Below are 14,428 nucleotides of genomic sequence, written 5' to 3' on the forward strand. Positions count from 1 at the left end.
CATTTAAGGTCTGGCTTAAAGACCTTGTCTTTTTCCTCAAACTAGAAAAAATTAAATTTACTCTCAGGAGCTCCGTAGACCATTTTTATAAGAAATGGCAATGCTTGATAAATTACTTTACCGACCTTCAAACACTCCCCCCTGATTGAGAGAAGAATTTAGTGCTAGGTTTTCCTTAATATTAATATGGCCAAGTCTTTTCCCCATTTTTTTTATCGTATTATAATATACTGTACTGTATTGCATTGTACCTCTTTTTATTTTTATTATTTATTTATTTATTTTATTTTCTATTTTCTTATCCTTTACAATGGTGTATATGATGTATGCATACATTTTGCCGCTGTGATTTATTGCTGTATTTTTCATTCTGGAATCAAAATTGAATGTGCACAGAACCTGTATTTGTTAGGCTTTTCAAGGTAGGGGTGGGAGGGAACGGGAGGGGGGAGGGAAAGGGTATCATTTGTTTAAAAAAAGAAAAAAACCTGAAGGGAAGAATTGTTGATGATTACTCATGTCTGTCTTGTCTACCCTTCAATAAAAATCATTATAATAATAATTTAAAAAAAGAAACAAAGTGCAGAGGCATGCATTTAAAAAACAAAAAACAAAAACCACACTGCAAATAACAATAAGTGACAAAAACACGAACAAAAATAATAAATAAACCAGAAACTCACAGAATACATTTTAAAAAGCACACGAGTCGGCCTGTTCCAAACTACTAGTCCACAGTGCGGTGCATCGTAGCACACTTGTTGCACACTTGTTGCACACTTGTCGTCCGCTTCTCTTCGCCACACAGCTGTAGCCTACCCTACGGCGACTGGGTGTACACGGAGCTGTAGGCGCTATCAACCTGGGGACAGAAGCGCTTGGTGTGCGCCTGGGCCCCTGTGGCCCCGCAGAGTGGACAGACATACTGCCACAAGAAGGGGCAGAGCACGTTCCCGTCTTTGTCCTTGAGCCAGTGGTTGGTGAACACCCCCCCAGCCTCGCCGTTGTGGCGGCAGAAGCTGCAGAACTTGCGAGAGGAGCGGTGTCTCCCGGGTCTGTGCGCAGGCAGCGCAGGGTCTCCCTGGCCGGACTAGAAGAGGATCTGCCGGGTCTGCGCGCTGGGGCTTCGCCATTCCTGAGAGTAGCCTGGCCAAGCCAGACTGGATCAACCTGTCCAATAGCGTAGTTCCACCTCTGTTAGCTTGGGCGGCCCTGCTTATGTACAGTGACAATATAGTCCCAGCTGCCACTATGGTCATCATGGGACTTGGCATCGCCCTGCACTATGACCTTTCTCTGCTGCCCACCTACCCCAGCTGGTTCAAAGCCCAGCGGTCGATACTTACAGTTGTGGCTTTGTTATCCCTGCTGGCCACACTGGTTCTCAGGGGAATATACCCAGAGAAGAAGATATTCTCAGAGCAATAAATTATGCTGCACAGCACAATTATATAGCCTAATGTAAAACACAATGTTTTATATTAGTGTTCTCTGATGGACAAAGAGTATGGGATGGGTGATTGAAGACCTGCATGGTATGTTATAGAAGCATATGTTTGTATCTGTTATTTATTTATGTACTTGTATGGTATGCTGAATGACAGCCAGGCATATACCATGTACTTGTTCATTTCTACTCACCTCAGCATCTCTGTAAACACCTAAAGGGGAGAAAGACTGTTTCATGATGTAGGTGCAGGTAAGATGAAAGCACAGGTGGGTATACCTGCTGGGCATTGCTGCCTGTCGCACCTCCGACGGTGCCAGTGGGCTGACTGCAGGGTCGTCAGCCGGGAGCCACCCTTCACTGATGTTTGCTCCTTTAATCCCGGAACATCTCAAGGTGGTGGAGCAGTGACAGGGACGTCTCCCTGCCACTCCCTGCAGCCAGCCCTAGGATCCTCCTTTCCCCCACGCCTTGTCCTTTCTTCTGAGCCAGAGCCAGAAGCTCCCTTGTTCAGCCTCCTCCGCCAGGTCTATTGAAAATGAATGTGTTTGAAAAGATTTGCAATTTCATTTCAAGGAGGAAGGTATTACTACGGTCCTAATTGAGGTAATCTATTACTTGGGGTATCCAGCGCAAGAAGTACCATCATGAGCAATGTAAGTGTTTATCAGTCATTAGTGCCTTTGAATGATCTCAGAGACCTGATTTGTAAGAACCAGTGACTTAATCCCCCTTTTAAACCTGAAGGTCATGAGTTGGAAGATGAACAGGTTAATCTGGAGTCCCTGGTAATCCAGAGCACATAACTGAACTGACTCACTTTCCCTTCAGAATGCAACATCATTGAATTGTGTATTTATATATTTTCCAAAACAGGTTTATATATATTTTAATATGGCTATAACATGACAAGACTGGAGGCTGACAGAACATACCTTAGATGTAATTACAGCAATTCATAATTCATCAGGCACACAAATGTTTATGAAAATGTATTTAAGTTTAAGAATGCATTCAACACAACTTTTTTTTATTAAAATACTTTTTAATGTTTTTTAAATGTAAACAGAAGTATCTAATTTAACAAAACTTTGGCAAAAAGGCAAGACAAATGGGTGCAGAAACACATCGAGATCTGTCCAAATCACATAGCAAAGGCACATTATCTTCTTTTCACCAACACAAAATGTGCAAAAGAACATCCTCTCATATTCCCTCCTTCCAACATTAGTACATAGTAATTTTTCATTCAACCCGGCACTCAAAGTTAGAATCCCACAAGTACATTTTGTTTTGTGTATCACTTAAAATATTGTACAACCCCTCCGTTGTTTACTATGTAAAATATTGCATTATCTCACGTCTGTGCAGATTTCTATCTGAATCTGAAGCTCACCTTTTAACTAATGATGTCTTTCACACCTAACAGGTAACTTGGTAAACATGAAGAAAATGGAGTCCAGGATTTGGTAGGTTCCCAGGTAAACGTGTTTCTTCCACATACCCTCAAAATGTCACTGAAATTAGGACGGATATATTTGGAAATAATCTGACACTCCTCCTCACCATGTACATGTAGAGCCCACTCGCACATACACAGAGGTAGACACACACTGATACACCTCTGCTGCTCATTTAGAGATGCCCAGCCCAGACCTCATGTACTCGTACACAACATAGCTGATGCTGACTGCAGGGATGACCTTCATGAAGTTGGGTAGGATTCCACGGTACAGTCCAAAGAACCCCTCCTGCTCCAGAATATTCCTCACCAACCGGTTCATATTCATCTGTTCTGAACCTTCGATGGATGCTAATATAAAACGGAGAATCACATGAAATCAGAACTTTTTCTGTAACACGGTATATTATGGCATGTTATTGACTTATTAAAACCATCACCATAGGATTGCAGTGTTCCTACAGTTATATCGCTTGTTTTTGTATACCAGTTGTAGAAGCAATGTTTATACTTATTGAACGTATTGTGTGTATTTAGTGTGGTTTTAGGATGTTTCACGTATGTTGTACACAAGGTGGCAGTATCACTGGGGCGATCATGGGTCACATATACTGTACATGCTTAATGAAGCAGGTACGGGTTTTGAGTGTCTCAATAGAGTGACAGGCAGTAGAGTGATTGAAGTGTTTGAGTAATCTCCGGGATGTTTTACCTTGTGCCTGCATCCTGGTTCGGATCAGAGCCAGAGGGTAACTGGCCAGCTGGCCGCAGGCGCTGGAGATGGTACCACACCCCAACAGAACCAGAATACCAGGGTTGGCTGTGTCTTTGGCATACCGGGCCAGCCAGGCGTTCTTCAGGCTCTGAGTGTTAACGACAAAGAGGTCACAACCACATTCATTTCCCAGTCGTCTACAGGTGAACACCATCAAACTGTTTTGAGAACAATGCCACTGAGTCATTTATCCAAACACTTATACAGGAGGTAATACTGATAATGGAAATAATTGAGTAGACTTCATTGTGTTGTTTGTATATACGGTACTTGATCATTTACAATGTGTGTATTGTTGTACTCAAGTGGCTGACAAAAGGCAACTGTGTATTTTAAATGTGTCAAATAAAATAATTCATTCATTCAATCATTCAGAGTGAAGTGGTTGGGCACACACCTCGTACACAGCCAGATCTATCCCAGCATAGGGAATGATGCCCAGGATGTTGGGGATGTAGCCCTTGTGGAAGGCCTTCACTCCCTCCTTCTTCAGGATCTTCTTGGCACAGTCAAACATTCCAGTATACTGTCCGGTCTTCCTTAGTGTTAGTCTGGTCTTCATCACCTTATAGGACGAAGAAGAAGAGAGAGTATCTTCAGGGAATTGTCAGAGCACCCCACTTTTTTCTCCACCTTTGTCCTTTCCATAGTACCCCCCCCCCCCCCCCCACTCCTTTCTTTCACTTCCCTCCCTCTCCCCCTTCCCTCACCTCCATAGGGTAGATGGCTGTCTGGGCGGATGCCCCGGCCAGTGACCCCGCGATAAACCTCTCGTGGGTCTTGACCTTCCCTCCGTCACTGGAGAGCAACTTCTTGTACTGTCAGAGTACAAGATAACAAGTGCATATTTATATGATGGATACTAATACAATTTAAAATATAGACAGCATCAGGTCAATTATGTGTCAATCCGCTGTGTTAGTTCACCTGCTCATAGGCCATGAACTTAATGGCGGTATCAGGGGCGATCTTCAGGACGTTGACCCCGTTCCCCCTCCACATAGAGGCAATGCCGCCCTCCACTGCTTGAAGCCCCCTACTAGAGTCATCTTATTGGTCGGCGAGGCTTGCACCTGTAAATACAAAAATCACAGGTGAGAAAGGAAAATAGGCTACACACTTCAGATGCACTTCACATTAATGGCCGGTTTTCTGAACCGAGATTCAACTTTATTCAGGACTAAATTACCATGTTCGATCTCCATTGAATGTGCTGCCCTGTGTCTAGTCCAGGATTAGGCTTAATCTGGGTCCAGAAAACCAGTAATGAAATGAGTTAGTAGTAACCAATGAGGAACATGCAAAATGCATTTATTTAACATATGCTGCAGAGTGTACGTAGCTGTACATACCTGCATGAACACCTTCATCCTGTCTAGGGGGGCGGTGCCAGTGCGAGAGACGGCCCCTGCCATGGCGCCAGCTGCCAGCTGCTTCCACCACACTCCTGTGGTCTTCTCCTCCTCAGTGAACTCATCAGGGATGGTGAGACTGTCCCCGATATCCAGCACCTATTACAAAACATGTAAACTGTTTAGATTAGAACATGATCACACACACACACACACACGTACAAACGGTCTATATCGTAGTATAACGCGTGCACACAGTCACACACGCGGGTCACAATATTCTGACGGTAGGGACAATGAATATGTTTGGCACTAACAATGCGAAATGCTTTTTAAATGTGTCTGTGACAACACAAAATATAGGCAATACTCACTGTAACAAAATGTATGAAATGCTCTAAAACGTTCATTAAAGTTTTCCTTTTATTTATTTATTTAAATGATATGCGTCATGACAGAACACAGGACAACGTAGCACAGGCAGTAGACTACAACAAGAACATGGAAGATGTTTTCGAGCCCCAAATTATCGAGAAGGTCATATCCTATGCACTTGCCGCAATCAAACCATATTGAGTTTATCTGTAGAAAATACAGGTCGCACCTCCATAGATTCTAAACGTGGCTCCATCCATGCCGCTTGACGTGCGCAAGAGTGGGCTACAAGAGTTTCGTTTCCACCTTCTAATGTGGTGATGTCAAATGGTGACACATGTAAAATGAGCCTACTAAGGTAAAGGTTCCGAGAAAGTACCTATTCTCAAATTACTTTAAAAAACTTATTTTTATGCTATAGTACGGAAGAGTATTAGGGCCACCAACACAAGTTATTGATTTATTTTCCGAAAGGGGGGGGGGGTTATATTCTGAGTTTAAAGTCAGAATTTCTGAGATTAAAGTCAGAATTTCTGAGAAAAAAGTCTGAATTTCTGAGATAAAAAGTCAGAATTTCTGAGATAAAAAGTCAGAATTTCTGAGTTAAAAAGTCTAGTGTTACAACTCTCTGGTATGAGTCTCCTAGTGTTACAACTCTCTGGTAGAAATCAAACAGGCCCAAACCCTTAAAATATTTAAATCTAAGCTAAAAACCTTCATGTTTTGCACCAGTTATGATTAAACACAAACACTTCTATCAATGTCTTTTTTCCATTAACTATTGTCTTTTTAAATGTTTTATCTATTTACTTCTTATATTTGCTTTTATTCATTGTAATTTTTATTTTCTTATGCTCCTCTTGCTGTATTTTTAAATAATGCATGTAAAGCACTTTGAATTGCCCCTGTTGTATGAAATGTGCTATACAAATAAACTTGCCTTGCCTTGCCTTGCCTTGCCTTGCCTTGCCTGGTATGAGTCTCCTAGTGTTACAACTCTCTGGTATGAGTCTCCTAGTGTTACAACTCTCTGATATGAGTCTCCTAGTGTTACAACTCTCTGATATGAGTCTCCTAGTGTTACAGCTCTCTGGTATGAGTCTCCTAGTGTTACAACTCTCTGGTATAAGTCTCCTAGCGTTACAACTCTCTGGTATGAGTCTCCTAGTGTTACAACTCTCTGATATGAGTCTCCTAGTGTTACAACTCTCTGGTATGAGTCTCCTAGTGTTACAACTCTCTGGTATGAGTCTCCTAGTGTTACAACTCTCTGGTATGAGTCTCCTAGTTACAACTCTCTGGTATGAGTCTCCTAGTTACAACTCTCTGGTATGAGTCTCCTAGCGTTACAGCTCTCTGATATGAGTTGATGAAACGTTTAGCCATGCCCTGAGTTACTCTTTCTGCTGTGTTGTTAAGTGGAGCAGCTCTACCTTGAAGTCGTCAGAGGTGGCGCCCTCTGGTGTTCCGAAGGTGGCTCTGTTGGCCCAGTTCCCGTCCCCGTCAGGCACGTTGGGGTTGTTACCCTGCTGGCTGGACCAACGGTCACCTTGAGAGTGTGAAGCAACATTTTGTGTGGTTATTGCAAATCAACGAAGCTATTAAGACTGATATCCTCAATATGTAATAAACCGGTGGTTGTACTCACTGGCTCCAGGTCTCTGTGTAGAGACAGCATGTCAGACATTCTGTCGTTGAATCCGAGGGCAAAGTTTGCTGGGTTTATTGCCACAAAGCACTGACCCTAGAGACCCAACAAAACATACCCCAAAAAGTATAGTGGAAAATGATAATGGTACTGTGGTAAGATATAATCTGTGGTAGTGAGCTAATGAAGAAACAACAAACGTTGTTAAGAAACACAGAACGTCTGGTAGACCACCCCGCTGGCCGTGGTCAGGTGGTACAGCCCGTCTGAAACAGAGATTCAGATATCAAGACAGATTAGGCAACATCCCAAAATTGCTGAGCCCCAATAACGACAATCTCAGCAGATTTGCGTTTAACAGATTACGGTGGTTTAACAGATTATGGTGGTTGAACAGATTACGGTGGTTGCCGGGAGACCAGGGTTCCAATATTCAAGTTCTGACATTTTCAAATAAAATATTTCCTAATTAATTTGAGAGAGCAAGAGAGTCTTCTTTATATTTTAAGAAATTTATCATTTACGTTTTATTTTGTTTTATTAAAGGAAAAAATAACTCCTTGAGAAATTGTAGCATTTGTACTCGTTTGTAAAGACATCATTACTATTTATCTATTTTTATCTTTTCTCTTCCACCAATCAACACCACTGGGTGGTGACAGAGGCAGTTACAGAGTACAGAGGCATGGATCAGTGTCACAGGTGGATCAGGCATCATTCCACTACAACGTGTCCCTTACCTTCAGTTTGGTCATATCTGTCCTGTATTTCCTTACAGCTCCTGCCAACAAAAAGGGTCCTGTTCCTCAGCTTCTCTAAAAGGGCAAAGTTCGTTCTGGCAACTACTCGTACCCCTGCATTCAAACAAACTTCTGAAAAATATTTAAGAAAATATGGAGGTAAATGTGTTTGTGTGTGTTTGTGTGTGTGTTTGTGTGTGTGTGTGTCAAAGTGTTGTAAGTTTAATTATCGGCTATGAAGCCACTGAAATAATTAGATCAGCTTACATGAGTAGAGAAAGATGTGTTAACAACACATATGTTACAACACGTGTCATTACAATAACTATGAAGCATATTGCTGCACATGTAACAAGCCGTAGAGGTGATCTCATACCCAGTTCAGGAGTAGTGATGTCTTGTGGTGACACGTGTTGCACCATCGCTAGCGGGACGAGGAGGAGGAGGAGGAGAGGAGCGCTGCTCGTCATGTCTGTCAGGACCAGGGGAGACAGATCCATCAGCCAATCACACCACACTGTCAGATACACACTTAACGGAGGCCTATACATACAACATGTACCTTTTGTGTTTGTTTTCCTATTTTATTTATTGATGTAAGATTTGCACGCACAATGACAAATGAAAGACTAAATGAAAAGAAAAGACAGATTGTGCAGAGGAGGTTAAGAACCCTGGTAGGGCTCGCCATGGCCTTCCCTTACAAGTAAGGGAATAATAATACTAATAAATACAATGGAAAATGTATAAACTATTAATAATACAATGTCTACCTCCACCAGCCTCCCCTGATGTACCGTACTAGTCTCACAAGACTTATCAAAAATATACCTATAATTTCCTTTAGCGGCGTTGATGGAATACCCCCCTGGTCTCTCTTGAAAAGCAGACTTGTTCTCAACCTAACCTGGAAAAGGTCAAATAAACCTGTGGTGTTTACCTGCAGTGTTGAGGTGGTCTCTGAGAAGAACCTGTGGCGTGTCTGTGTCCAGGTGGAGGTGTGATGCCGACCCCGGGAGATGCTTCTATTTATATCCATCAGTCACACAGGCTCTGAACCACCTGTGTCCCATCCACGTGCTCTTATCTGCTGAGTCTGAGCAGTGGAACTGTCAACAAGGACGTACCGTAATCAATAACAGTTGTGTCTGAGCGATGGAACTGTCAACAAGGAAGTATCGTTATCAATAACAGTTGTGTGTGAGGGCATTTACAGGAAAGCCCTCCCACAGAGGGGAATAAAGGCTAATAAAGTAGAATAAGGCACAAAGGTGGACTTTAGTGGCACTAAGCAAGATTTTGATTTTGGTCCTTCCTGTCACGTTTTGTCAACAGCGAGGGGGGGGGGGGAGTACTAGCACAGTTTTTGATTGATGGGTATTTTGTCCACGGGGGTACTGGAGTTTTTGACTGATGGGTGGTAGTTTGCAGTGAATCGACGGCAAAAGTGTGGCCCCCTCTAGCGGTTGTGACCCTAAGCGACTAATGCTAGGATGTAAAAATTCTAGAATATAGAATTGCTAGGATGTAGAACTGTAAGAATATAGAAAATGTAGAAATGTAAGAATATAGAAATTCTAGAATGTAGAACTGTAAGAATATAGAAAATGTAGAACTGTAAGAGGGGGGGGTAAGATGGGCGTTACCGTGACGAAGGAAGCGGCTGAGGGGTCTTGGTACTGAACGAGCAGCGTCTCTACAGGCAGTTGGATCTTAGGCCGACTCTTGATCCTCTTGATCAGGTGGACCAGCAACTCCATCACCTGGGGAGGGGGGGGGGGGGGGTAGAGAGGGGGAAGGAGGGGAGAGAGAGGGGTGAGACAAAAAGGCAGATGCCAAGTGGCAGCCGTGAGACATCCAGTAGTATATTATGTAGGCTATACTATGGACTATGGTCCTAGCATAGATTTATTTTTCTTATGATGCCTGTTGGCCAGAACCCCCGGCTGGCCACGTGTCGAGGTGTCCTTGAGCAAGGCACTGAACCCCCCTAATTGCTCCAGGGTCGCCGTCTATGACTCTGACCCCTTGCTTAGAGCATAACATACCAAATTCCAACAGTTGACTGACTGAAGTTGATCGCATGGAAGTAAAACAATTGTTATCGTTATTATTATTATTATTATTATTATTACTATTATCATTATTATTATTATTATTACTACTACTACTACTACTACATCCTTACTTTCTTCCTCACGCCCTCTTGCACGCTGGACAGCTTGAGGAGGACAGGAGGCAGGAACTTGGAGATGATGTCCTGGAGCTGATCATGGGTCTCTGCATGGCCCAGACGTAGGAACACTCGCTCCAGCTGATCTGTGGGACAACAGAGAGGGGGGGGTTGAAAACACAGACTTCAGTTTAATTTGTATCTGTTTCTGGGCCATTTTAATTTCCATGAGGGTATTTCCTCAAGTTCACTCTGGCTAGATGCTGATCAGGGGGAGGCTGCTGGAGGTCGGAATGGGAGGACGAGCTCATTGTAATGCGTGGGAGTTTGATACGTTTCCAATGAGCCCCGTCCTCCGATTTCTACCTCCACCAGCCTCCCTGGAGCAGAAGATGCTGATGCGTGGTTGGAACTGTGGAATACAATACAAGGGGGTTTGGGAAATTATCTCTCACACACACAGACACACACCAACCATTTCCCTTTCTGTGTCACTGCCATATTAGGATGGGTATGTCAAGTCACTGTGGCTAGAAGATTACGATGACCATGATCATGATGACGGTGCATAGCGGACACCGACCCTATCAGCCCCAATCCTTGACCTCACCAGGCAAATAAGGGTCAGTTATGAAAGGTAACACACTGTCACTGACATGTCAGCTTATCAACCTAAAAAGGGGTGGGGACATGTTTGGGACATAATCACAAAGCTGACAAAAGCATGTGTGGCCCAGTTAAGCCCTATGAGGTCGACTAGCTAGAGAACTAAGGAATGATATGAATGAATACAATCCACTAGCACACCTTAGCTGGTATAACTGTTGATATGAGACATGACAGAACATGGATGAGAGTTAACTTCCTTCAATTAAATAGCTGCAAAACAGAAGCCATCCTCATCGGCACCCCTCACCAGGTTAAATCATCCCCCATAACAAGCATGACTTTCTCTGGACAGGTTCTCCCTCTGTCATCCGTCGTCACCAACCTTGGTGTTCGAATGGACCCCCACCTCAACTACGAGGCCCACATTAAACACATATCCAAAACGTCATTCTTCCACCTTAGAAATATAGCAAAACTCCGGCCCACCCTGTCTTTGCCCGATGCCGAGAAGTGAGTCCATGCCTTTGTCTCCTCCAGGCTCGACTACTGCAACGCACTTCTCATCGGGATCCCTAGCAAGAGCCTTCAGAAGCTCCAGTCCATTCAGAACAGCGCTGCTAGGATCCTGATGAGAGTGCGCAAATACGATCACATCACAGCCATCCTCCACTCACTACACTGGCTTCCCATCTCCTCTCGGATCATTTACAAAATCTCACTGTTAACTCATCAATGCATTCACGGCAACGCACCGGCATTCACGGTACATGCATTCACTTACACGTACATTCACGGTACATGCATTCACGTGCATTCACGGTACATGCATTCACTTACACGTACATTCACGGTACATGCATTCACGTGCATTCACGGTACATGCATGCACTTACATGCATTCACGGCAACTTGAGGTCCCTTACCTCAAGGACCTGGTCAAATCCCACAGCCCCTCCACTCGCACTCTCCGCTCATCAAATGCAAACCTCCTCAAAGCCACCAGGACCCACCTCCGCTCCATGGGAGACCCCCGGGCCGCGTGCTCCATCGCCCCCGAACTGTGGAACGCCCTCCCTGCCCACCTGAGAGCACCACAGTCGGTCGACTCTTTTAAGAGCGGACTTAAGACTCCTCTTTTTAACAAAGCGTTCCAGTAGCCAGATTTGTATTGATTTTTTTCTTTAGTTCTATATGCCACAGTGTCTTTTTAACCTTTCTGCTTTGGATGTTTTTAGTGATCTTTATTGTGTTGTGCTGTTTTTGTTTCTTTTATTGACTGTAGCACTTTGAGATTCTTGAAATGTAAAGTGCTTTATAAATAAAATCCATTATTATTATTATTATTATTATTATTAAGGTGTAATATATCAATAACACTTTGTTTTTGGTTACTCGGGAGCCAAGAGGATTGCATCATTCAATCTCATCTGTATATAAAATGAATTGCAATTCTGTCGGACAATTCATACTGCCACCTAGTGGACAGGCGGTATACCCTTCAGGAACTTTCAGAAACAGTGGGTGGACTTCAAAATGTGTCCATCAATTAAATCCTGAAAAAATCCATCCTTGGATGGCTGTGGCCCCTCTTCAATCATTGTGTTGCATACACATAAATTACAAATCCCCCCCAAATTAAGAAAGTAGTCGTTTTTGATTGATTTATGAATTAACTAATTATTACCACCCCCCTTTTAGAAATGGTAGCTTCCCAGACCCACGTCACTTACCTCGCTGAGATTCGCGCTTCTTTCTTCATCTCATCGTCTCGTCACAGACAGTCGCATTTGGTTTGAAGACGTTTCTATTTCTTTGCAAGTAAGTAACAATAGTGTCATATATGATATATACTCATATATCCTTTGGTAGTTGACATCGCATTCGATTTAGTCCGTGTTTCAATTCATATTTATTGTGTACATTTGTGCAGCCAGACAGAGAAGCTTTAAAGGGAGCTGAGCTAACAGCTAGCTAGCTTGGCGACTCAGCGTTTCTCAACCGGGGCGCCGCGGCACACTGGGGCACCGCCTGGCGTCTTCAGGGGAGCCGTCAAATAATTCTATATTCTGACGTTCATATGAATGAATTAATACATCTATAAATAAATAAATGCAATACATCATCAAAATCTGTCTCGCGCGCCCCTTTCCCATGTCACAATGTCAATACCGGGTTCAGCGTAAGGTCCGTGTGTCTGCATGCAGCCTGCGTTGTTTTTTCATTTACCGCGCGAATACATTTTCGAGAGCAATGAACAAGCAAACAAGCAGAATCATGGAACATGACAAACTGACAACAGATCATCCATCACAAGCTGGCAAGGATGCGGAATATTTTGTTCGGATGAAAAGTCACCATAGCCGTCCAGAACAGGTAATGATGAAGTGCGCCACAGTTTCTGATAAAGCGTTGGAGGCCTGGCTTCCTCGTAGCCCAAATGATTGCTAAATGTCCTGTTAACCTCCATTATTCATTTATGATTCTTGAGATATAAATAAAACCTCACGCACACCATGACATGTCGAGGGAACCCAATGTCACGTTCTAAGAAACAAAGAGAGGATTTTACCGGGAGCAATAAGCGTCAAAGTTGTGTTGAACAGTCAAGCTTCATGCATCTTAGTTCAATCACATTGCTCAATAGCTAGACTGTTATGTAAACGTAATCCTGCAGAGAAATAAACAACTGCAGCATTGTTGTGCTGAATAAAGCTATCGTATCGTATCATATCGAACATGCTCTGCTGCTTTAGGAAGTTTGGTATGCTAAAGGCTTTGTAACTTGGAAGTTGTCATGTAAAAGGGTCCTAACCTATGTTCCCCGCTCCCGAAAAATGGTCCGATCGGACAGGGCAGTCTCGCTCGCGGCAGCGTGTGGAGGTGGTTGTTCTATATGGATAATATATATATATATATATATATATATATATATATATGATCTATATGGTTGTTCTATATGGATGATCGGTGACATTATTCTCTCGTCCGACTTCGGAAGCTAAGCAGGGTTGGAAAGTTGGGGAAATAACGCAGCACGGTTTCGTTTTCATGCAATGAAATACATCCAGACAAGGATGCGCGCAGCGGGAGAGAGAGAGAGAGAGACGCATTTTCTGGCTTAATAACTCTGCATCCCCGGTGTTTACGTTAAATGGACTGGATAGGTGTTTCCAATCAAATGTGGGAATATGAAAATAAATTCTGGATTCTCTTTCACGCTAAGTGTGTGTGTGTGTGTGTGTGTGTGTGTGTGTGTGTGTGTGTGTGTGTGTGTGTGTGTGTGTGCGTGTGTGTGTGTGTGTGTGTGTGTGTGTGTGTGTGTGTGTGTGTGTGTGTGTGTGTGTGTGTGTGTGTGTGGGGCTGTCTGGGTGATGCAGTGTCGTTTTTGAATAGCTATATTTTAGACTGGGGTGCCTTGAGATTTTATCGACTTTTGAAGGGTGCCGCCGTGACTGAAAAAAGGTTGAGAAACGCTGATCTAACTTAACTGCATGGGTGAATTGGACGACGTCGATGATGTTATATGATGTTATATGTTATGTTATATATACGTTATATATTATGTGTCGATTATATTCAGGGTATGTGTGTATGTATTAGGGCTGCACGATTTGGGGGAAAAATCGAATTGCGATTATTTGGACAGATTAATTTGCGATTATTATTTTTTTAAATAGCAAAAAAAAAAAGAAAAAAAAAAGGGAGTTTTTGTAAAGTGTGGCCATATCTCCGGCTAGGAAGGTCGTATCAACGTGCAGTTTGTTTGTACGTCTTCAGGGGACTTAGAGGCTCCCTCCTCTAGCAGCCCCACAGCCCGAGCTACGAGTGAAAGAACTAAACTTACATT

The 14,428-nt window shown here is 43.2% G+C and overlaps 1 pseudogene across 1 annotated transcript; it reads right to left on the reverse strand.

The window, feature by feature from the left end:
* Positions 1-3,078: 3,078 nt before the first annotated feature.
* Positions 3,079-11,629, reverse strand: LOC308160897 (mitochondrial adenyl nucleotide antiporter SLC25A24-like; annotated as a pseudogene). Its single transcript has 13 exons — positions 11,546-11,629; positions 11,068-11,206; positions 9,988-10,118; positions 9,446-9,562; positions 8,740-8,824; positions 7,275-7,325; positions 6,845-6,960; positions 5,037-5,195; positions 4,612-4,757; positions 4,395-4,502; positions 4,082-4,249; positions 3,622-3,772; positions 3,079-3,260 (listed from the first exon to the last, which is right to left on the reverse strand). The product of its transcript is annotated as a mitochondrial adenyl nucleotide antiporter SLC25A24-like (transcript).
* Positions 11,630-14,428: the final 2,799 nt, after the last annotated feature.

The sequence above is a fragment of the Nansenia antarctica genome (assembly GCF_963989245.1).
Source record: "Nansenia antarctica genome assembly, chromosome: 6".
NCBI classification, from domain to species: Eukaryota; Metazoa; Chordata; class Actinopteri; order Argentiniformes; family Microstomatidae; genus Nansenia; species Nansenia antarctica.